This window comes from Rhinopithecus bieti, unplaced genomic scaffold (assembly GCF_001698545.2).
Source record: "Rhinopithecus bieti isolate Rb0 unplaced genomic scaffold, ASM169854v2 scaffold_6933, whole genome shotgun sequence".
NCBI lineage: Eukaryota > Metazoa > Chordata > Mammalia > Primates > Cercopithecidae > Rhinopithecus > Rhinopithecus bieti.
Genome location: NW_016805426.1, coordinates 800,807 through 826,484, shown reverse-complemented (window position 1 = coordinate 826,484; position 25,678 = coordinate 800,807). Strand labels below are relative to the sequence as shown.

At 42.2% G+C, this 25,678-nt stretch overlaps 1 protein-coding gene across 3 annotated transcripts in view; it reads left to right on the top strand.

Annotated features, from left to right (window-relative positions):
* Nucleotides 1–25,678, top strand: part of IL2RA (interleukin 2 receptor subunit alpha) — a 51,279-nt gene that overhangs the window by 10,497 nt on the left and 15,104 nt on the right. Inside the window, exon 1 of one of the 3 annotated variants that reach the window (XM_017872470.1) lies at nt 11,742–11,910. The exons of the other annotated variants lie outside the window; for them this stretch is intronic. The gene's annotated coding sequence lies outside the window, so the exon portion shown is untranslated. Of the gene's footprint in view, nt 1–11,741; nt 11,911–25,678 lie in introns of those variants that run through there. 3 annotated transcript variants of the gene reach the window in all.

The window sequence follows — 25,678 nt, the reverse complement described above, 5'->3', positions numbered from 1 at the left end:
AAAACCCCGTCCAAAAAAAAAAAAAAAAAAGAAAAAGAAAAGAAATACGTATGTGTGTGTATTTTCTCCTCATGAAATGAGCCCCTTGAAGCAAATTGGCCCATCTTTTCAGAGAAAGATCAGTTTATTATGTTACCAAGTAAAGGGCAAAGGAATCATTTCTAAAAGTTTCGTTAGAAGTCCCCGGCATTTAAGTTGACGTCAGCATCTTCCTGCCCCGGCGCCCTGAGAGTTTCCCGGGAGTTTTGGGGATGACACCCAGCTGCATGCGTGACATCTCGCTGGCTGGGGGCAGGCCTGGTGGCTTCCCCAACGATGAAACCAGGCAGAGCCTGCAACCCAGCTGAGCACCGGTGTGGTCTCTGCTTCCGGTCCTTGTGGTGGCACCTCTGTTTAAAGCCTGATTTAGAACAAAAAGAACTTCTGTAAAGGAGAAAACTCCTTATTTTAAATGGAAAGCAAAACAAACAATTACTAAAACAAAAGTTGGAGGGGGGTTTCAGAATAAAAGGGCCGTTTCTCCAGACATCTTGCCGATGCCCAGGTGGTGCTGAGACCACACGGTGAGCCTTTCGGCTGGAGATGTTGATCCCTGGTTTACTGCACTTCGGGCTTTCACTACCTTTCACCCACCGGACCTTCAGTTTCACTTTCCCTCTCCCAGCATCTCTCAAGCTCTGCTTCTCTGGCCTCATTTTCAATCCAGTGCGAGAGGACCTGTAGCCAGGGCACCCGTCCTCCTCCTCCTCGTCCTGCACTGGGATCCCAGCTCTGAGCACTCCCAGGCCAGACAGGCCTTGCTGCATGCTCTGCTTCTGTGATCTCACAGATTCCTCACAACCACCCTAGGAGATGGGGACTGTTAGCCCCATTCCCCCTCACCCCGATTTTTTGAGACAGAGTCTCACTCTGTTGCCAGGGCTGGAGTGCAGTGGCGTGATCTCGGCTCACTGCAACTTCTGCCTCCTGGGTTCAAGAGATCCTCATGCCTCAGCCTCCCAAGTAGCTGGGATTACAGGCGCCCGCCACCACGCCTGACTGTATTTTTAGTAGAGACAGGGTTTCACCATGTTGGCCAGGCTGGTCTCAAACTCCTGACCTCAATTGATCCACCAGTCTCAGCCTCCCAAAGTGCAGGGATTACAGGCTTGAGCCACCATGCCCTGCTACAATTTCCGTTTTACAGATGAGAAAACTGAGACCACGAGGCAGTAATTCACTCACCCAAGAAAGCAAAGAGCCAGTAGATCTGAGCAGAACCCATGCGTTCAGGCCTGAGATAGGAAGCAAGCTGTCAGCAGGCACCGTTAATCTCCTGGGCTTCCCAGGCAGGCCCTGAAGCTCTGGTTTTCAGCCACCCTGTTATTCATCCCTGAGTTGATCTCCCCTGAAAGCCCCTGTCATGATGCCCTTTCCGCCGCAAGAGCTCCAGTCATTCCCATTGCCTCAGGGGCACTTTGCCACCTCCTCTGCCTGGCACACAACACGCTCTCCCGCCAAGACTGTTCCCTCAGCACATAGCACATCTTGGCCAGTAGGTCTCCTCCTGTCCTTCAAAGGGAACCACCTCATTTGTGATTTCAAAGCTGGACTCCCGGGAACACCCTCTTCCCTTTCTGGACTAATCTTCCCTATCTTGTCTGCCTACTGGAATTTTTCCCAACCAGAAAAGCGTCTTGAGAGAATGGAAAAGTCTTATGAATTTGGAAAGTTGACAGGCTTGAATTCAAATCCTAGCTTGAACTTGCGAATTTCTACTTTCCTTTACGAAAACCTTTGCATGCCATTCTGCGCAGGCACTAGCAAGGTGGTAGGAGTGAGATGAATACAGTAGGGTGAGTGCCACGTAAAGAAAATGGAGCAAAGTCTGGGACTGCAGAGAAATGCCACGAAGCACAGACAGGGGAAGGGTCCCGGAGGCTTTCTAGAGAAAGATGGCAGCCAAGGGGAGATCTTCAGAGAAAGCAGGGGTCGAGAAGGCGGAAATGCATTGGGAAGTGTGGCATGAGCATGATGGTTAATTTTAATGTGTCAACTTGCCTGGGCTAAGGATGCCCAGAGAGCTGGCTAAACATTCTCTCTGGGTGTGTCTGTGAGGGTATTTCCAGGAGACACTAGCGTTTGAATTGAATAGACTGGGTAAATTTCTTGTTGGTAGACTGAGTAAAGAAAAATCACCGTCACCAGTGTGGTGGGGATCATCCAACCATAGAGGACCAGAATAGAACAAGAAAGCAGAGAAAGGTTGCATTCTCTCTGTTCAAGTTGGGACATGTGTCTTCTGCTCTTGGACATTGGCACTCCTGGTTCTCCAGCTTTTGGACTCTGGGACTTACAGCAGGGCCCTTCTGGTCCTCAGGCCAGAAGGTCCTCAGTCTTAGACTGAGCCACACCACCAGCTTTCCCAGTTATCCAGCTGCAGCTGGCATCTCGTGGGACTTCACAGCCTCCATAATTGAGTAAGCCAATTCCCGTATAAATATTCTCTTATTTTTCTGCATATATCCTATTGGTTCTGTCTCTCTGGGGAACCCTGAGTAATACAATGACCAAAGCCCAAGACAAAACACGTGGTGAGCTCCAAGAGCCACACAGAGTCCCGCAAGGCAGGAGAGCTCAGACAATGGTGGAAGCAGAGATTTTGAAGCTGGGCATGAGCTGTGTCTTGGAGCCTCGCCATGTCACTGGGCTTAAACTGTGTCCTGGAAGGAACAGAACATCCCAGAGGGGTCTCAGTCAGGGCATGGCTTGTACTTTGGAGAGACAGCACTGGGTTTATGTGAAGAATGAAGGGAGAAGAGAAAGCACTGGTCTATGTAAAGAATGAAGGGAAGCAGAAAGGCAAGCCCGTAGGGCATTGAGTAACCTCCATGGAAGTCCATGAGGGCAGGTTTTTAACCTTGGTGGGCCTCAGCTTCTGTTCGTATGAAATGGGAATAACACAGACCCTGCTGGGTGCTGGAAGGCTACATAAGCTAGCCTGCCTAGAGTGACCAGAGCACAGTAGGTGCTCACTAAATGTGACTTGCTGGACTTGTAGTCTGCATGGCCAAAGGCCCCTTCCCTTGGACCTTTCCATGTGGATGCCTCACAAGCTGCTCAGACTACACATCCAGAACTGTCCTCCCTCCCTGGGACCTACTCTTTCTCCTCTCCTTGCTATTTCAATGAATGGCACCCCATCCTCCCCATTGCCCAGGAATTCTGGGCAAAATTCTTGTTTCTTCCTGTCTGTCCTCCATGCACCTAATCCAGCCTCAATTTTTGGCAATTCCAACTTCTAAAGTCTCTTAACACCAGCAACCCCTCTTCTTGCTTACTCATCACCATCCATCCCAGGACTCCCATGACAGCCTTCCTGTGATGCAAGACAGACACATGACAAGGGCAGTTGAGGGTCAGGGGCCACAGGAGCAGGATGCAGCCAGCACATGAGGGAGGGCAGGCTGGAGGACAGGTGGACACTCGTGCATAAGAGCACGTGCTTGTCAGGCTGCCTGGGTCCAAGTCCTAACTCCACCACTGAGGGGCTGTGCGGCTCTGGGCAAGTCCCTGTGCCTCTCTGTGCCTTAGTTCCTGCCTCTATAGAATGGAGATGAGAAGAACACATCATCTCATAATTAATTATTGCATAAGTATTAATTTTGATTATATTGACTATTATACTCTATTAGTGTATGATGTCTTTTATTTATTATATATATTTTATCATATACTAATTATATTGAGTACACTATAGTATTATATATAACATATCTTAATTGTTTATTATGTATCTGTATAGTTATAATTTTATTATCATATAAGATAATTTCATAAGATGGTATTTTATATATTTCATTTATGATATATTTATATTATATTTATATACTGTATTATATTTGAATTGTGATGTCTAATAAAATAATAGGTATGTTAATTATCCTTCATATTCATAATAAGCTCCTTCATTGGTGTCAGGGAAGCCAAGAACATTTCTGCGTGTGAGCTCTGCTGTGTGCTCGGCATGCAGTGTGTTGCATCTCAGCTGACGTGATTGCTGTTCTTGGTGGCCCGGAGGCACAGGGTGCAGGATGCAGGGTGCATGCTACGGGCAGTAAGAGCTTTGGAGCGGGCTGACTCCTGAGCCTTCCTCTGGTGCTGTGGCTTCTGAGGCCCCCGGGTGACAACCAGCCTTTGCCACCCTAGTGTTTCCTCTATGTTCATCCTGCCTTCTGAGTGTGGAACAGGCCACACTCCTGACACCACCAGCATCAGGTGCTGTGCACATGGTATGAGGTCGGGATGGAATGCTGTTGGCACGGCGATTGTTCCTTGGGCTAGCTGTGTCCACATAGTCTGATTAACCCCTTCTGCACATCGGCAAGGGTTCAGCCCCTCCTCAGGGCTAGGGCATGTGCAGGACATGCAGGGATTTGAGAGTCCTTGGACAATGCATACATGTTCTCCATGCAAGCATGCAGAGAGATGGAGAAGGTCTTTGTCCCTTTCAGTCCTAACATTCTGTGGCTTAATAACTACTTGTCCTACACCCGAGTAAAAAGCAGGATCTCAGCACTGTGATGAGGAAGCCTTTGAACCTTCCAATAGGACACAGGATCCCCGCCTGCATCTTAAGTTCCCATGTCCTTAGGAAACATGGCCACCTTGGAATTCAGCTCTCCAAGAAGCCCAGTGTGAATGCCCATTGCAGGAGCATCTGAGCTCAGCCCCAGTCACCCTAGGTATCTGTTGAAAAGAACAGAACCCACCTACTGAAACTATCAGAGATCAAATGTTGTGTGTTGACTAAGAATTTGTGTTAAGGCAGGAATCGTTGAGCACCAATACTTTAAAGGAGCTCTGAAGAAATGCAAGCCTGTGCTTCCTCTAAGCATGGCTGCAGGAGAGGGCCGGGTCAGCAGACAGGCATTTTGACCCACCCACAGCTGAATACAAAGACTGAACTCAGCAAAAGCCTTGAGGTTGCATTTATGTGTCTGAGGCCAGTCCCTGGACCCAGGCATGGGCTTTTGGTACCATGTAACTTACAACTTTAACCTCTCTGTTCTATGCTGTCCACCCCACCAATCCCACAGAGCCTGAAATGTCATTGTCTTCCCCAATGTCTGGGGTAGCATCTGTGAACACATGGATTTGATACTTTCATGATGCTATTTGCCTCTACTGAATCCTTCTTAAGCAAAATCACAGTAGATTAGCAGATCGTGTTAGTATCTGAAGGCCCCAAGACCCCAGAACCTCAGTCAGTGCTCCCCACTTCCCATGATTTTCTCCCAAATGTGTTTTCTCCCAAATGTGTTTCCACATTTGGATTGTCATTCTCTGTGAAAAGGCATGATCCCTGTCAACAACACACAGTATACGCAATGTGTGTCTTGTGTAAAACTGAGTGTGAATTCTTGAGAGCAGGAAGGAAAAGGGGTACAACAGGCCCCCTGGGAGATGAGTGAGGAGCAGGGCAGAGGGAGCCTGGCTGCTGGGAATCCCTGACCAGAACTCTGGGTTCTGGACATGTGGGCTTGGCCTGCCTGACACAATTAGGATTTGTGTCAACAGGCCCGGCCTTCACCTGACACCAACTGAGCTGCGGTTCCCAGGAGAAACACTTAGCATCATGACTTCGGAGGTTGCCATCATTTTTGATGACTTTTTCTTTTTCCTTCTTTTCTGTTTCCTCCTTAAGTTTCTACCTGTAAGTAAGTTATACTTACTTATTCTGTCTTTCTTTACAATCTCAGGGGAAATTCCGTTGAGTTGAAAATTTCCTCAGCTCCTCGCTCCAGTTTCTCAGAAGAGTCTCTCTCCTTGCAGAAAAGACTGTGGGCGGGAGTCACCGATTTAGCATATTTCTACTAAAAATATGACTCCATCCCAAGAAATTGGTTTTAAAGATTTGAGGAAAAACTGCCTTTAGATTTCAGAGAAAGAAAAGAGTCTGTTTCTACTTCCCCTTTTAAATCTGATAACTTTTATTTTAATCGGGTTGACATTCTGTGGTGAGCTTGTGGTTAACTCTTTCATGCCCGGAAACCTGTTGTCGACCGAGAAGACTCCCAGGATTAGAAAATAACCAGCGCCCAACGTTTCATTTGCGGAAGCATTTGAGGTCCCAAAATGTGATGGTTTAGCGGCAGCTGCTTGTAGGGGTATTTTTGGTTCCCTGCTTCTTTTTTCCCTTCTAAGTAAAGAGAAAATAACTAGATCGCTCCACCCCACCACCCAATCGTTGTGTTGTTGTTGTTTAACAAGTGTTGAGTAAGGCACAGTCGTTCTCCAAAAGGGTCTTACCCTGTGAGTTACTCATTTTAGGGTTGCGGAAACGGACTATTTGACCCAGTCAACCAGGCCTCAGAAACTGTGGGTCAGATAACAAATAACTACAGTGCTTCTGTGCTAATTACTACAGAGATGTGCCCTAGTGCCTGGAGATCTCCTTGAAGCAAAGGTCTCCTCCTTGAAGCATACGGCCTTCTTCTCCTTTCCCCAGGGAATCAGGCAACTTTTCTTTGATGACAGCAACTTCCTTAAATCCCCCAAGCCCTGAAACAGGCACTTTACTTCTCCCACATTTCCTTCAACATTTGTGCTTGCTGAATGAAACAAGGAAGGGGAATGTTTGTTTGAATGAACCAATCAATGGGTAACAGCACCAATGCTAATGCAAACACACTCAAGTACTCATTCAGAACCTACCATGGTCCAAGGTTTGTGCTCTGCTTTTGGGTGCTGATCCAGCCAAAAGAATGGGTGGAGAGGGAGTGGTAGGTGAAGTCCCAAAACCACCACTTATATTTTGCACTCTCTTATTTTTCCTCTGGTCACATGCATACATAAATTTTATATCTCTGTAATTATGCCATTTAAAAATCCTCCTACTGAGGTAGAAGGTGGGACTCAACTCCAGTGGCAGGGCTCAGACACTGGACCAAACTGAGGACTAGCAAAAACAGGATTGGGGCAGAAGCAGCTTTCCATAAGAACACCCATGAGTGTGCCATGTCAGTTTACCATTGCCATGGGGCAGAAGAAGCTTTCCATAAGAACACCCATGAGTGTGCCATGTCAGTTTACCATTGCCATGGCAACACCCAGGCATTCCTGCTCCTTTCCATAGCACTGACTGGATGACCCAAAAGTTACTACCCCTTCCCTAGAAATTTCTGCACAAACTGCCCCTTAAACTGCATGTAATTAAAAGCAGATATAAATATGAATGCAGAACTGCCCTGACCTACCACTCTCTGCCTATGTGGTTGCTCTGCTCTGCAGAAGCAGTCACGGAGCTGTAGCACAGCAGGAACTATAACATCGCCACTTCAATAAAGCTATTTTCTTTCATTCTACCACTGGCTTGCCCCTGAATTCCTTCTTGGGCAAAGCCAAGGACCCTTGCGGGCTAAGCCCCACCCTGGGGCTCGCTTGTCCTGCATCACTACCATCTTCTCTAGGAAGATGGTCTAGGCTTAATCATTGTATTGAATTCAGCTGCTGAGGACTGAGAGGCGATTTGGATGATTGACTTAGTAAGTAAAATTGGAAGTTAGACTTTCCGGCTGTGGATTTGCCACTGAGGTGGGGGAGAGGGGGGTTTCTTTCTCTGATAAATTTCCACATCCATAGACAGAAGGAAAAGACCCTGAACTAATCACTTCCTTTGGAAGAAGCTTTGGTAAAGAATCAACATTTGGGAGGTTGGCAAGAAGAACCTATTTGTTCTATAAATATTTAAAAATTATTAAAATTTTAAACAATACAGAAAAACATGAAGATTAATATAACCATCATGTGCCCACCATCAGGATTCAGTAAATGTTTACAGTTTACCTTGGTTGTTTCATGTCCTTTTTGTTTATTTTAAATACATGCTCTTGTCGTGCATGATGGCTCATGCCTGTAATCCCAACACTTTGGGAGGCTGAGGCAGGTAGATCACCTGATGTCAGGAGTTCAAGACCAGCCTGGTCAACATAGTGAAACCCCATCTCTATCAAAAATACAAAAAATTAGCCTGACGTGGTGCAGACACCTGTAATCCCAGTTTCTCAGGGGGCTGAGGCAGGAGAATCACTTGAACCTGGGAGGCAGAGGTTGCAGTGGGCCCAGATCTCACCATTGCACTCCAGCCTGGGTGACAGAGAAAGATTCCATCTCGAAAAACAAACACAAACACAAACACAAACAAATAAATACATGCTATGGATATAGTGGAGCTCCCTCTCTGTCCAACCCAATCCCATTCTTCCCCTCCACTAATTGCTCTCTTGAACCTGGGTTGTATCTCCTGATGCAATATGCACTACTGGTTTGTTTTTTATTTTATACATAAATGCATAATATACTGTTTCTTTTTGCAACTTTGCTTTTTTCACTCAACACTGTTTTTGAGATTCATTCTTGATGTTTATTCTTTTTAACAACTGTACATTATTACATTGTATAATAATACAGTTATTGCTAATGCTGAGTTTATTAATCTAACCTTCTTTTGATGGACAGTTAGATTGTGTCTGCTTTTCCCCTATTACAAGCAATGCTCTGATAAACAGCCTTGAATGTGTGCACATATGTAAGAATTTCTCTAGGAATATACCTAGAAATGAAATGACTGATCCTAGAACATGGACAGCTTCAATTTTACTGCTATATTTAAAATTTTCTCATTGAAATTGCTATGCTAATTTACAATCCTCATCAGCAATTTATAAAATTTCCTGAATTCCTCACATATTCCTCATCATCACTTACCACTGGGAAATTTTAACATTTTTTTTTTTTTGCCAATCTGATAATATAAAATAAAGTCTCATTACTATCTTAAGTTTCAGTGATACCTGGTGATATTGAGCATGCTTTCATATGTTTTTTTGGTCATCTCTGTGGCTTCCTTGTTCATATCCTTTGTCCCTATTTTTATTGGGTTGTTGGCTTTTTACTTATCGATTTGTAAGTCTTCCTTATGTATTATGGATACTAAGTCTTTGGATAATTATAGATTCTTGGATTTTCTAGGTAGATATTATTATTTATAAATGACAATTTTTTTTTTTCTGATCCACTTCTTATTCCTCTGTTTTCTTTTGCTTGTTCCATTGCATTAGCTGGGGTGTTCAATACAGTATAGAATAAAAGCAGGAATTTTATGTTTCCACCATTAAATAGAAAGCTTTTAAGGTATCAGGTACATGTCATTTTCTGTAAGATTTCAGTGTCTACCATCTATTGGTTAAAGAAGTTTCCTTCTATTTCTGCTATCTTAAAAGTTTTTTTTCTTTTAATCGATAATGGATATTCTTTTCATCATCATTAGATGCTCTTCTTCTTCTATTAAAATGATCATGTAGGTTTTCTCCCTTTATACCATAAAAGTACTTAAGTACATTGAGAGATTTTCCAACGTTAAACCATTCACTATTGCTGGGATAAATTCTGACTGATCAGAATCTTTTCTCTTAATACATTGCTAGAATCAGGTACAAATGTGTTAACATTCTCCAGTTTGACTGCAGAATTAATTTCTTTTTGTAATTCTTCACCTTAACCATATGTATTGTTGAGTGTATACATGTTCAAGATTACCATAACTTCCAGAATAATTTTTATTTGTGAAAATGCTTTTTTGGTCTAGTTTCTCTTATGTTATTGTAGCTATGGAGCTTTCTTATATCTGGCTACCTTATCAACAATATGTATTGTTGAGTGTGTACAGGGTCAAGATTATTATAACTTCCACAGTGATTTTTATCTGTGAAAATACATTTTTGGTTTAGTTTCTTCTATGTTATTGCAGCTATTGAGCTTTCTTTTGGTTGCTAAATATCTGCATATAATGTATTTTCCAGCCCTTTAGTTCAACCTTCACATGTCACTATATTTTAAAGATGTCTTTTGAAATAACAAAAATAGACCTTGTGCAGGACTTGGGGGAAAATCCTTCCCCTCAGTCAGAATATCTCTGTCTTTTACAAGCAAGTTTAATCCATTTCTATTTATTGTACTACATGTGGACTTATTTATGCTATTTTACTTTGAACTTTTATTAACCATTATTTTTCTTTTGCTGTTATATTTATCTTTTCTTGTCTTCTATTAAGTTGATTGAGTTTCCTTCATTTTCTCTTTTCCTTCTACTAGTTTTCATATTATATGTTTTAATTCTACTTTTAGAGTTCACTCACCCTTTAAGTTCTCAAAGTACTCTTGATGTTAAAAGTCCACAGTTAATTAACATCTCTCCCAGTTCTAGGATCTTCTGTTCAGAACTTAGCACATTTCTGGCAACTAAGGATTGGCAACTGTTAAAAAATATCATTTTCCATTATATTTTTGGATTGGTTATTGCTGATATATAAAAAATGTTGAATTTTATAAATGAATTTTCTATCTGGCCATCTTACCAAACTCTTAATAGTTCTAATACTTTAACTGTCTTGGGTTTTCTAAGTACTTAATTGAATTCCTCACATAGAATGATTATTTTTGTCTTCTTTTTTCTAATAATTGTATGCCTCATCTATGTTACCAGTTTTATCAGATCACTAATAATGAGGGTTCTTTTAAAGTCAATTGGAGTGAGAAAAACCCAAAGATGCCACTAAGTCTTTGAGTGTCTTTGGGGAAGAAAAGGTAGATTTAGGAAAAGAGAGACAAAAGGCAAAGTGAACAACTAAGACAATACCATATATCACAAATTTAGGTTTGATTTAATGATGGCTAAGAAAAAATTTTTAATTGTATATTAAAGTGTATTTGTATATAGGATAGTTTAAATAAATAATAGGTGATGTGGGCAGCCAACAACAACCAAAAATCACTGGAAGTATTCAAATTCAACCATGGTGATTTGGTTGACAGCAACTGGAGAACCGACCATGCTTCAGTAGATTGAAATCCGTTATAATCTATTAATGTGAATATAGGTGACAGGAAACAACCGAATACAGTGTTCTCATAAATAGTTCTTAGAATATGAATTCAAAAGAAACTCTATTTCCTCATTCTGACACAATCAAGCTTAATCAATTAACATTTTAAGTATTGTTTTTCAGCTTAGAAAGTTGGCTGGGTTTGGTGGCTCACGCCTGTAATCCCGGCACTTTGGGACGCCAAGGTGGGTGGATCGTGAGCTCAAGAGATCGAGACCATCCTGGCCAACACAGTGAAACTCCACCTCTACTAAAAACACAAAAATTACCCGGGCTTGGTGGCGGGTGTCTGTAATGTTGTTGCCCAGGCTGGAGTGCAGTGGTGCAACCTCGGCTCACTGCAACCTCTGCCTCCAGGGTTCAAGCCATTCTCCTGCCTCAGCCTCCCAAGTAGCTGGGATTACAGGCACCCACCACCACACCCGACTAATGTTTTGTATTTTTAGGAGAGATGGGGTTTCACCATGTTGGCCAAGCTGGTCTTGAACTCCTGACCTCAGGTGATCCACCTGCCTCGGCCTTCTGAAGTGCTGGGATTACAGGTGTGAGCCACTGTGCCCAGTCAGGCATTTTTAAGATGTAGGTTAAATGAGCAAAGATGCAAATTAAATGAGCATTCAGAGAAAGAAAGCCAAAGAGATGAGGAACCAGGAGATTGTGATTCTTATGATACCAAAAATGAAATTTTAAGCAGAAAAAGTCAAAGGAACCAAGTGCAAAGCAAATTTTGAGGAGAATGAACACCACTGGGCTTGGCCACTGGGAGCTTCTTGGTGCACTTTGTAAAAATAGTTCCAGTGGAAGCAGAAGACACACCAGAAGGTCATGGGATGAGTGGTTCGAGAGGAAGTAGAAACAGTGAGGCACACGACTCTCAGGAGGTATTGACTTGTGAGGAAAAGAGGACTGATTGTTGGGAGGACCTTTAAGTACCTGGGATGCTCATTAGCTGCGGAGAGGACCCGGTGAGACCCTCAGAGAAAAGGTAACTGGTTGGGTGGGGAGGCACAGTGCGTAGTGGGGGAAATCACCTTTGAGAGACAACCACAGAAAAAAGAGCAAAGGGGCCGGGCGCAGTGGCTCACACCTGTAATCCCAGCACTTCGGGAGGCCGAGACGGGCACATCATCTGAGGTCAGGAGTTTAAGACCAGCTGGCTAATAAGGTGAAACCCCATCTCTGTTAAAGAAACAAAAATTAGCTGGATGTGGTGGTGGGTGCCTATAATCTCAGCTACTCAGGAGGCTAAGGCAGGAGAATTGCTTGAACCTGGGAGGTGGAGGTTGCAGTGAGCCGACATCATGCCACTGCAGTCCAGTCTGGGTAACAGAGCTAACCTCTGTCTCAAAAAAAAAAGAAAAAGAAAGAAAGAAAGAAAGAAAGAAAGAAAGAAAGAAAGAATAAAGAGCAAATGATGAGTGCAAATGGGGAAATTTTGATATGTGAAAAAGGAAAGTTGAGGGAGTGCAAACGCCAAGGAGAAAGTTGAGAGTAAATGAGAAAGAGCCATCAAGTGAATAAGCCACCTGACCAAATTCTCAGTATCTCCAGGGGTTAGGTGGCAGCAGAGGTAGAGGACTGTAGATTTTGTCTGCAGTCTGTAGAGGTAGCACCTCATCTTTCCATCTCTGATACTGGTCTGCACTACAAATTATGTAACTTCTTTCTTTCCTTTTTTTTTTTTTTTTTGTTTTTGTTTTTGAGACAGGGTCTCACTCTGTCTCCCAGGCTGGGGTGCAGTGAAGCAATCTCATTGCAGTCTCTCCCTCCTGGGCTCAAGCGATCCTCCCACCTCACACTCCCGAGTAGCTGGGACCACAGGCGCACACCACTATGCCCAGCTAAATTTTGTACTTTTTGTAGAGACAGGGTCTCTTTATGTTGCCCAGGCTGGTCTCAAACTTCTAGGCTCAAGTTGATTTGCCCACCTCATCCTCCCACAGTGCTGGGATTATAGGCGTGCACCACCATGCCCAGCCTAGCTGTGTAACTTTCAACAAGTGACTAAGATTCTCAGCCTATATGTCTTGATCACTGAATGAGATTATAATACCATTCAAAGGAATGTTATAAAAAAATCTTTGGTAAAATAAAAATAAAAAACTTGGCTGGGGGTGGTGGCTCATGCCTGTAATCCCAACACTCTGGGAGGCCGAGGCAGGTGGATCACTTGAGCCCAAGAGTTTGAGACCAGCCTGGGCAACATTGCAAGACCCCATCTCTATAAAAAATACAAAAATTAGCTGGGCACAGTGATGCACGCTTATAGTTTCAGCTACTCAGGAGGCTGAGGCAGTGAGGCAGGAGGATAGCTTGAGACCAGGAAGTCAATGCTGCAGTTAGCTGTGACTGGGCCACTGTACTCCGTCCTGGTTGACAAAGCAAGACCCTGTCTCAAAAAACAACAAAACAAAACAAAACAAAACAACTCTGTACCAAAAGATGGTATTACACTTTTCAGGCTGGTAAATCCAAATCTAAAGAAGCTCAGATTCTCGTAAGAGTCAACTTCACCTAACCTCTGGTTCCAACAAACTCTTTCCAGTCTCCCACAGGGATTTCCTCTGGGAGTCAATGAGTTTAAGGTATTGTGAAATTTGGCTAGGGGTTTGGGAGGAATTCTTTTCATTTCATGTTACAGACAGAGCATCTGAAATGAGAAGGGACCACAGTGAGCCAGTGAGTGAAACAGGAGGAAGATTCTGACACCCAGAGCTTTCCCTTCAACATTTCCTTCTGTTTATTCCTTATCTAGACTTCCATTTTCCTACCCCATCGATACCCACTCTTATGCCCCTAACTTGCCTTCAACTCCTCTCCTGTCTTGTAAATGTCCCATGTGTGCTTGAAAAAAGAGTGGGCTCTGCTATTGTTGGGATCAAATTTGTTAATTGAGGTTATGACATTTGATTATTCTTACTGATTTTCTGTCTGTTTGACCTATCCATCATAAAGGAAGACACTGTTAAAATTTCTCATTATGATAGTAGATTTCTAAATTTATCCTTGTTTTGTCAATACTTGCTTTGTGTATTTTGAAGTTATGCTATTGGGTACATAGAAGTATGTAAGTGTTATGTTTTCCTGGTTCTTGTTTCGTATATTTTGAAGTAATGCTTTTGAGTGCATACACATACAGCATTTTTATGTTTTCCTGGTGAATTGAACCTTTAGCAATACGTATTGACTTCTGTATTTCTATTAATGCTTTTGCCTTGAAGTCTGATGTTAATACAACTCCTTAGAATCAATTGTCCATTCTTTCAGTTTCAAACTTTTGGAGCCTTTATGCTTTAAGCATGTCTCTTATAAACAGCATATAATTGCATATTTTTAAAAATATATGCAGTCCAACATTCTTTAACTGCAGAGTTAGTCTATTTACATTGGTAATTATTACTGATATAGTTTGATGAATTTCCACTGTCTTATTTTGTTCTTTACTTTTTACCTTCTCTTTCTATGCATTTTCCCCTTCTTTTGATTTAAGTAAGTTTTTATCCTATTTTATTCTTTTTTTCCAATAGCTTGTAAGTTATTCACTTTACTCTGTCATTTTAGATCTAATTTTTAACATTTTAACATGAATCCAGACTTTATAAAGCCCAGACTTAGCCAATACAATAGCCTTCCTCTCAAATAATACATAACCTTAGAACAAATTGCCTCCACAAACTTTTTCTACACAGTTCTGTCTTCTTCCTCCATGCTTCTTTGTGTGCATTTATGTTTGCTATTTGAAAGAATTTCCTGAAAGTAAAAGTGAGATTTTTTAGAAGGCTGACATGAGGGCAGCAATGGTAGACTTTCACGTGACTCCTGTCCCACCACCTTGAGCTGTGTGGTTTAGGCAACTTACTTAATCTCTCTGAACCTCAATCTCTTGCTTTGTAAAGCGGGGATGACAATATCCACCTTTCAGAGCCATAAGCATTGAAGGTAATATATGCAAAGAAGCAGCACATATGCAGGGATCGGATATCTTAGTTATTATTACATAGATAACCCCAAATGGAGGGCCTGGGCCCTCTGACTTCTTCAAAGATAATAATCTGAACTAAACCACAACATCACACAAACACCTCCCAGCACCCAGATAGTTTAGACATAGCTCCACCTCTTTGTAAGAGATAACCTTCAACAGATAGGTGAAAAGCATGCTCCTTCCTGAAGATTATGATTCTGGGTGTTGGAAAAGCACTGAACTAGGAGTCAGGGAACCTGGTGATCTGTTGTAATCCAAGGCTTGCCACAAACTTGTGAAATGACCACAGGCTCAGTGTTCTTACCCAGAAGATGTAGAGGTTGGCCTAAATGATCTTTAAGGTCTCTTCTAGTTCTCATTTTCTATGATACCATTAAAAGGGATGTTCGACATGTTCCGTGGTATTTTATTTTGCACCCAAACCACTTACTTTCTAAAGGCCTAAACTGCTGATTTGAGTTTCCCAAGGAAGCGAGAGACAACCTTTGATATTATGCATATCTTTGGAGTTCTTATTAAACAGTAAACCTCACCTGACAATCAAAGATAGCCTCTGGCTCCAACATCTTCTTTCCAGTCTCCTAGAGGGATTTCCTCTGGGAGTCAACGAGCTTAAGGTGAAACTTGGCTAGGGGTCTGGGAGGACTTCTTTTCATTTCATGTTACAGACAGAGCATCTGAAATGAGAAGGGAACACAGGGAGCCAGTGACTGGAACAAGAGGAAGATTCGGATCTCTGACACCCACAATCTGTCTGATTCTGACGCAGAAGATGAACCACGTTAGAGCAAGAACCAGATCTCTCTTTACCCAGTGGCCCAAGCTCTTGATGCATACCTGTGTCCCTTGTAAAGCTCAGTGAATCATCATCTAGACATTTCCTGTGCTCCGTGCGTTATTCTAATCTTCACTGGGTAAAAGCAGAGCTTAAAGCTCTGATATATGGATAGGAAAGAGAAGAGGGATGAAGCCTTTACCTAGGGCTGGCTGGGCTAAGAGTAAAACAACTTGACCTTGATTCACCCAAGGGGCAAAGAATCTTATCTCAGACTCGGTCCACATCCTTTAGAAGCCCCTTTTTTCCTTTATCTTTCATGTTGCTCACATTGGCTGCAGGGGCCAAACGAGTTTGCTCTCACTTTGAACATCAGAGAAAAAAACAACGACAAAAAGTTACTCAACCCACAAACGTTTCTCACTCACCCACCTTTCCTCCAGCCAATGACGTTTTCACGGCACCCTGTTAGATGCTGAGTGAGAAAGCATCTGGGCACAAACCGCTGTGGATGCAGATTGAACAGTGCTCACTGTGCACTGGAGGCATGGGGGTCCTGTCCTCATCAAGCGGGCAGATGGAGAGGGGACTGAGCGAGCAGCCGGGACTTCGCACACTGGAAACTCTCACTACTCCAAGTGTGGCCTGGGGATCTGCAGCCCTAGCATCATGTGGGAGCTTGTTAGAAATAGCCTCAGCGTCCACGCCTGCCCTGTCAAATCCCAATCTGCAAGATCCCGGAGGGTTCTGCACACATGCTGCTGTCAACAACCTCAGCACCGTCCTGCCGGCTCTAGAGCAGCCAACCGGGATGTCCTTCTTCTTCAGCAGTGGCATCCGCTCTCTAAAATGACTGCCCCTCACGTCTCCTTCCAGGGTTGGTATTTCTGGTTAACTCAAGGGACACAACAATGCTACTAATGAAGTGGTAAAAAGTAAAGGGACACCTTTCAGATTATGGGAGTGGAGCGGCAGGTATGTGGCAAAATCAAATAAAGAGGGCTCATGATTCCACGTCAGGGAAGAGCCGCTGGCCTGCTGTTTATCTTTACTGTGAATGGGGTCTCTTTTTTGTTTGTTTTGTTTTGTTTTGTTTTCACTTAACCCCAGTGGCAAGAAAAATGTGGCCTCTTGCCCGGAGGAGCAGAGAGTGATGCGGAAAGCAAAGACCACCTCATTTCACCAAGTTCCTCGGCTTTTATTTAAAATCCAAGACATAGAAGCTGCACATTTGTCCTTCTGGGAAAAGTGACGAGTGACTGAGGGCGGAGTCTAACACTCAAAAGGAGAGAGCAGGTGCCTGGGAGTCAGAACAGCTGGCTTGAATCCCTAAATCTGTCACTGTTTGTCCTGGGTTACGTTGTTCTGGTCATCTATGGCAGGAGGACTACAAATGCCTGGCTTTTCCCTTTCCAGCGGGCACACAAGGAGACAGAGAAGTTGAATCTCTAGCAGTCCATTGAAAGGGAAGCCCGCAGTGCAAAGAGAAGCATTGTCGAGGGCCCTTCATCTGCACCCTCGGTTCTCCCAGACCTGTTCCATGATGCATTCCAGAAAGGGTAGCTCTCCGTCACAGTCACTTGCGATTGCCAAAGTGTCAGCCAGACAAGGCAAAAGCTCCCAAGGGGTGTTACCCTTCAGCTGCATACAGAACTCTTAGAGGCAACAAATTCACAAGGAAAGATACACCCAAGATCATGTGTTTCAGCCACAGTGATGCAGGTGAGGTGGAAAAGGATGAGGAACAAGTGGGATTCTGTCCATGTCTGAGCATTCATGGCAAAATCCAACATAAGATGTGGAACACGCTCAATATTAGAAGAGCTCGGTTTGACTCTGTGCCTATGCCCTTGGTGTGGGTCCCAGGCCAAAGCCCTTGGCATTTTCAGGATTAGTGAAAACTGCTGGCTGTCTCTTTTTCCCTCTGCCCACATAAAAGGCACAAAAACTAAAGGCAAAGGCCACCTCACTGCAGAGCTGGTAGTTCAAATTTTCCTCCTGGGAGCCCCGATTTCTTTTCTTTTCTCACCTTAACAGTGTCCAGATTACTTTTATTGCCAGAATGAAGATACAGCCTGCTCAGAGCCACATGTGGGGCCCACCACTCAGGAACAAAGAGAGAGACAGATACTAAGCATGTGTGCAACAGAGAAAATCCAGCCCACAGAAACCGTGTGTAAGAGCAGCTCCGTCCAGCCTGAATGTGGCTTTGGGAAGCCCACTTAGAACTTGGCCTGCCGCCAGTCGCCGACTCAGAGCCTACTGCCATGAAGGCAGGCCCTGACTCTCCATCCCTGCCCACACAGGGAGACCCAGGGCAAACAGAAAGCCCCTGGGGGGGGGCCCAAGGGACCCTTGGCTCTCTCAGGGTCCCATTCAAGTTTCTGGTCTAGTCCTGGCAGACTAAACACCACTGAGTTGCCTGGTGGGAGAAGGTGCTGGGCAGGGTGGACAGGAGCCCCACTGCTTCTCAGCCCTGTGCCAACCCCTTTGGGTAAGACCCTAATGCAGGGTGGGGAGCCCCAATTTCTAAGCCTTGAGTGTTTACCACCCTACACCCCCACCTCCAACTCCCAAATTGATCATCTCAAATTTTCCCACAGTCCGTAGACACCAGACACTTCAAATACTCTCAGAGAAGAAGGTGATGTCTACATCCAGAATTGTGCCAATACTTTAAAATTACGGGGAGAAAAATATTCCCCTTCCCCTCTTCTAAGGAAAATTCTGTCTGCCTCCCAAGCTCCCAGGTCCCTTGTGGTGTGAGCTGGGGGAATGCATAGAGCTGGGAATTGGAAAATATTCCGGGAGAGAATTATTTATGTGGAGAAGACCCATTGGGAGAAGCAGGAAGTGGGTCTGGAAAGACAGGAGGAAGTGTAAAGGCAGAGAAAAGCCCTTGTTAGCTGAATTTTGAGAAGTAATTTTTAGCATTCTTAGTGAGTAAAACTAGAGAATGAGGGCAGTTGTATGCTGTCTTAAAAAATAAAAGAATGATAATATAGGGAAAGATGATTTCAACATTTTGGAGTCATATAAATGGAATCCTCCTTTGTTATTACTGTGCAAGACTTTTAGACAAATTATTTTTTATTCTTTTTTTGGATGTTGTTCTGTTGCTGCTTTTATAACACTATGCTAAGAAGGGCTAAAAAAATCCCAAATTTATTCCCATTAGATTGAAAAAGAGCAACCCTCCAGCGTACCTTTCCACACACTCTTCTACCTCCTGCTGCCTTCAGGTGATGTTGGGCACTTCCTGGCAAGGCCTTTCAGGGAAAAGGATTACAGCCAAGCTCTTTAGTGGTTACTGAGCTACAGACCTGGAGGTGTCATGTTTCTAAATTCCAGGAAAGATTCTTTATGAAAGGAAAGTCTGTGAGAGTAAGAAGTTCTGGAACTTCCCCTTGTCCCCGCATGACCTCTTCAGACACTCAGACTAATTTATGATGACTCTGAAAACGCCCATTACCTCATCTAGCAAAACATACCCTCATGGAATTAAAGAGTTTCTAAGGTCACAAAACAGCTTCCAAGACAATTTGTCTCCTTCTTTTCGAATTGATGTGTTTAGAAATGTTCTTGGCTTGTGATTGGCATTTCAGATTCCAAAAGCATCTGTGGTCAATCCTGGCTATTTGTGCTAATGAATAATTACAAAAGAGTTGCTAAGTATGCTTCTCATTGATTTTGTTGAGCTACAATTACTTATAAAGAAAGGCACAGATCTGAGGCATACAATTTGATGAGTTTTGACAAATGTGTACAGCTGCATAAACGTTTTCATCACTTCTGCCTTCTGGTCAATACCCACCTACCACAAGAAACCACTGTCTGCTTTCTGTCTCTGGATATAACTTTTGTCTTTTTTTGGACTTCATATAAATGAAAGCAAAGTGTGTTCACTATTTTGTGTTTAGCTTATTTTGTTCAACATAACATTTTTGAGATTTATCAATATTGCCCGTATCAATAGTTCATTATTTTTTATTTTTGAGTGGTTTCTATAGTATGACTATATGATAAGCTACTTATCTGTTCTCCCAATGATGGATATTTGAATTATTGAGTTGATTATTATTAATAAAGCTACTATGTCCTAGAATGGAAGGGGCTTAATAAAAGAAAGAAGTAAGTAAATATTTTATAAAAGCCGGGCGCGGTGGCTCAAGCCTGTAATCCCAGCACTTTGGGAGGCCGAGACGGGCGGATCACGAGGTCAGGAGATCGAGACCATCCTGGCTAACACGGTGAAACCCCGTCTCTACTAAAATACAAAACTAGCCGGGCGAGGTGGCGGGCGCCTATAGTCCCAGCTACTTGGGAGGCTGAGGCAGGAGAATGGCGTGAACCCAGGAGGCGGAGCTTGCAGTGAGCTGAGATCCGGCCACTGCACTCCAGTCCGGGCGACAGAGCGAGACTCTGCCTCAAAAAAAAAAAAAATATATATATATTTTATAAAAGTCTTTCTGTAGACACATCCCTTCATTTCTCTTAGATAAATACCTAGGAGTAGAATTGCTGAATTGTAGGGTAGGTATATATTTAACTTCAATAAAATACTTTCTTTTGTTTGTTTGTTTTTGTTTGTTTGTTTTTGAGACAGAGTCTCACTCTGTTGCCCAGGCTGGAGTGCAGTGGCATGATCTCAGCTCACTGCAACCTCTGCCTCCTGGGCTTAAGTGATTCTCCTGCCTCAGCCTCCAGAGTAGCTGGGATTGCAAGCATGCACCACCATGCCTGGTTAATTTTTGTATTTTTAGTAGAGACAGGGTTTCACCATGTTGACCAGGGTGGTCTCGAACTCCTGACTTCAAATGATCCAGCTGCCTCAGCCTCCTAAAGTGCTGAGATTATAGGCATGAGCCACCAGGCCCAGCCAAAATACTTTCAAATAGTGTTCCAAAGTAATTGCATTACTTACACTGCCACCAGTAATGTAAGAGAGTTCCAGTAGCTCTACTTCCTCTCCAGTATTTGGTGTATCAGTCTTTTATCCATTTCCTCCATTTCCGCAACGGGCTATCTCATCATGGTTTTCGATTTGCATTTTATTGATACCCGATATTAAGCACACTTTCAAGTGTTTATTGATAATCATGTATCTTCTTTGGGGAAGTGGCTGTTCAAGTCTTTGCCCATTTATTGGGCTGTTTGCCTTTTACTATTGCTTTGTTGTTCTTTATATATTCTGGACACAAGTGTTTGTGAAAAATAAATATATTGCAAATATTTTCTCTCAGTCTTTTACTTTTTCATTTTCTTAATGTCTCTGGATGAGTAGACATTTTCAATTTTTTTCTTTTATAGTTAGTGCTTTTGCATCCTCTATAAGCAATCTTTGCCTATCTCCAACCTGCAGTCATTTGCCTTTATTTTCTTCTAAAATCTTTGTAGTTTTGCCTTTTATGGTTACATCTATAAGGTATAGACCTAGTATATAGATCTTTATCTTTATACATATAATAAAATTAATTCTTGCATAAGAGGTGAGGTTTTTTCTCATACATTTATCCATTTGTTCCAGAAGCATTTGTTGAAAAGATTTTCCTTTCTCATTGAACTTCCTTGGCACATTTATTTGTTAAAAAAAAAAAAAATCAGTTGAACAAACATGAGTGAGTCCATTTCAGGGCTTTCTGCTCTGTTTCATTACTGTTGTCTTTATGCAAATACTATGCCGCCTTAATTTCCATAGTTTTATAGAAAGCCTGAATATCAGATGTCATGAATCCTCTAAATGTGTACATCTTTATGATTGTCTTAGATATTCTAGGTCTTTTGCGTTTCTAAGGAGGTTTTAGAAATAACTTCCGAATTTCTACTAAATATTGTGTTGGATTTTTAAACTGCAGTTGCCTTGAATTAATTTGATCAATATTAAGGTCGAATAGGTTTTTTAAATGAATGTCCAATCTATTAAGATTGTATATTTTTCCATTTACTTAATTCTTCTTTAAAATATGTTCAGCAATATTTCAGAGTTTCAGTTAGTGGTATTACAAGTTTTTGGTGATTATATTTATAAACATTTTATGTTTTTTGATGTAATTGTAAATCAATTGTTTTTCATTTTTAATTTCTCTAATTTTCTAATTGGTTTTATATATATATATATATATATATACTGAAATTGCTAACTTGCTAAATTCTAGTAGTTATTTTGCAGATTCCTCAGTAATTTTATGTAAACAATCACGTTATCTGAGAATAATGTTCCTTATCTTGAAATCTACTTCCTGATATTAATATAACCACACCAGCTTCCTTATGCTTATCTTTGTAGATTATGTCTTTTTCTATCCTTTTTTCTCAATCCATCATTTTTATTGTATTTAAAGTGTGTTCTCTTGAAGACAGCATATAATTGGGCCCTGCTGTTTAATCCAGTCTGAAAGTTTCTGTCTTTTCATGTATGGATTTTTGTCCATTTATATTTAATGTAATTACTGATAGGACTGGCTTTAAGTTTGCCTTCTTGCTGTTTCTTAGTTGTTCCCTTTCTGTTTTTATTACTTTATTCTTCCTTTTCTCTCTTCAGTTTGGCTCACCAAATTTAATATTCTTTTCAGCTACACTCTTTGTGGTATTATTTGGTGGTTTCTCTAAGCTATTCATTATGCATTCTTAGCTTATCACAATCTACTTACTTAATATTGTACCATTTTCTATATGATATAAAAACCTAAAACAGTACAATTCCATTCTTCCTAACTTTTATACTAGAACTGCATGTTCAACAGAACCCACCATACCATATTATAATTTTTGTTTTAAACAGTTGTCTTTCAAAGATGTTAAAAACAAAAAGTGGTCTTTTCACTTATCTAAATATTTATCAGTGTTCTTTATTACTTCATGTAGATTTATGTTGCTAGCTAGTGTAATTTCTCTGTTGCTTGAAAAATTTTCTTTAGCATAATGCAAATGTGCCATAATAAATTATCTAAGCTTTCTTTTATCTGAAAATATACTAAATTCACCCTCGTTTTTGGAGGCTATTGTCTCTAGGTAGATTTCAAGGCTGATGGGTTTTTTCCTTTTAAAACTTTGAATATGTTGTGCTATTGTTTTCTGGCTTCCATTGTTTCATTGAGAAGTCAGCTGTTATTCATCATTGTTCCCCTGTAGGTATGTGTCCTTTCCCTCTTGCCGCTTTTAAGATGTTCTCATTGTCTTTGTTTTTCAGCAGTTTACCTGTGATGTATCTAGATGTGCTTTTTGGTTTTCAGCAGTTTAGCTGTGATGTACCTAGATGTGCTTTTCTTTATCTGTATCCTGCTTGGTGCAGTGAATATCTGGATCTGTAAATCCATATCTGTCATCAAATTTCAAACATTTTTGGCCATTACTTCTTCATATATTTTTTCTGCTCCATTCTTTCTCTCCTCTCTCCTTGGGAATTCAATGAAATGTAGGTTAGGCTATTTGTTATTGTCTCACAGGATGCCAAAGGTCTATTCTTTTTCAAATTTCTTCTGTTCATCAGTTTGGATAATTTCTATTGATTTGCCTTCAAGCCCTGGCTAGGCTCATTTCAGATACTGTAACTTTTAGTTTTATTTTCTTATTTTTAAAAATATTGGTTGGCCATGGTGGCTCACACCTGTAATCCCAGCACTTTGGGAGGCCGAGGCAGGTGGATCACCTGAGGTCAGGAATTCGAGACCAGCCTGGCCAACATGGTGAAACCCTGTCTCTACTAAAATTACAAAAATCAGCCAGGCATGGTGCCACACACCTGTAATCTTAGCTACTTGGGAGGCTGAGGCAGGAGAATCACCTGAACCTGGGAGGCAGAGGTTTCAGTGAGCCAAGATTATACCACTGCACTCCAGCCTGGGCAACAGAGGAAGACTCCATTTCAAAAGAAAAAATTACTAGTTTTCATTTATCTACTGAGATATCCTATTGTTTCACTCATTATAGCCATTTTTTCTTTAAATTAGCAGTTGGCACTTTTTTTCTGAAAGGGTCAGAGAGTAAATATTTTAGGCTACCTGGCCACGTTACTCCACTGCAACTACTCAACTCTGCCATTATAGCAGAAAAGCAGCCATAGACAAAATGTAAATAAATGGGTGTGTCTTTCTTCCAATAAAACTTTATTTATAAAAATAAACCACTGACCATGGTGGCTCACTCCTGTAATCCTAGCACTTTGGGAGGCCGAGGCAGGTGAATCACCTGAGGCCAGGAGTTCAAGACCAGCCTGGCCAACGTGACAAAACCTCATCTCTACTAAAAACACAAAAATTAGCCGGACGTGTTGGTGCATGCCTGTAATCCCAGCTACTTGGGAGGCTGAGGTAGGAGAATCGCTTGAACCCAGGGGGCAAAGGTTGCAGTGAGCCAAGATTGCACCATTGCACTCCAGCCTGGGCAACAAGAGCAAAACTCTGTCTCAAAAATTAATAAATAAATAAATAAATGGCAGCAAATCTGCAGGTCGTAGTTTACTGACCTCTGCTTTAAGACATTGAGCATACTTATTATAACTGTTTTAAGCTCCTTTTGTGCTAATTCCAAAATCTGGGTCAATTTAGGGGTCTGGTTTTTTTTTTTTTTTGAGACAGACTCTCACTCACTCTGTAACCCAGGCTGGGGTGCTCGGCTCACTGCAACCTCCACCTCCCAGGCTCAAGCAATTCTCCTGCCTCAGCCTCCTGAGTACCTGGGGCTACAGGCATGTGCCACCACACTCGGCTGATTTTTTGTATTTTTAGTAGAGATAGGGTTTCACCATGTTGGCCAGACTGGTCTCTAACTCCTGATCTCAGGTGATCTGCCTGCCTTGTCCCCGCAAAGTGCGGGGATTATAGGCGTGAGCCACCACACCCAGTCAATCTTACGGGTCTGTTTCTATTGAGCACTTTTTTGAGTAGGTCAAGTAGGTCACGTTTTCCTGTTTCTTCACATGTCTAGATTTTCTTTTAACTTGCTGGATATTATGAACTATACATTATAAAGGGGCTGGATTATCTTGTGGTCCTTTAAAAGGTAATGCATTTTGCTCTGACAGGCAGGTAAATGACTAGCACATCCTCTTGTCTATTAGGCTTGGTTTTAATCTTTGTAAGGGCAGGTCTATTTTGGTTTTGAAATTCATCCTGGGGATGTCTCTTTCTCTAGAGCAGGATTGGAAAACTACAACCCACAACTCAGACACCTGTTTTTATAAATAAAACTTAGTATAACTATTCTTCTCTTAGCCCTCACAATAGGTGATCAGGGCTAAGTCTCACTGAGTTCTGCCCTGTTCAGGTCCAGACCAGCTCTTGGCTAAGAACCTGGGGTGGACCCCTATACATATTTTTTTGAGCACCCTTCATGTAGTGCCCTCTCCAGAGCCCCACCCCACAAATCCCAGTCATGTCACGTCAATGAAACCAACACTCTGCTTGGGCTCCACTTGGGTGCTGCCTGGGAGGAAAGCACCCCAGGAAGGAAGCCAGGGCAACCGTGGGCGCCTCTCATGTGTTTCCCTCCTCCCAAATCATGTAGCCCTGAGCTGCCTGTTGTTCAGCACCTGAAAGCACTTGCTGCATACATTTGGGCTGGTTTCACAGTTGTTTCAGCAGAAATATAAGTTTTGGTCCCAGTTACTCTGTGATGGCGGGAAGCAGAAGTCTTCACTGGTTTTTCTGATTATTATCCATGTCTTGCTTTAGCAACAGATTTATCTTCTGATACGTAAAATATTGGTTGGTGTTGATCTATAATAAGTGCCAACAAATGGTACCAGTGATATGAGAAGTACAGAGAGACAATCTTTTGCGGGAGTTAAAGGTTAAGGTAAACGTCAGTCCAGTCTCTATCTGAATTACCATTCTCTTTTTCTGGACAGTGAACAAAAGGAAAGGAATAGAACTACCATCTATTCCATGTCTTATTTTCTGGGCTTTCATCAAGTTACCTTAGTATATTATTTGCTGTAATCCTTAAATCAATAAAATAATTATTATTACCCCACAAAACTGAGCCTTAGAGAAG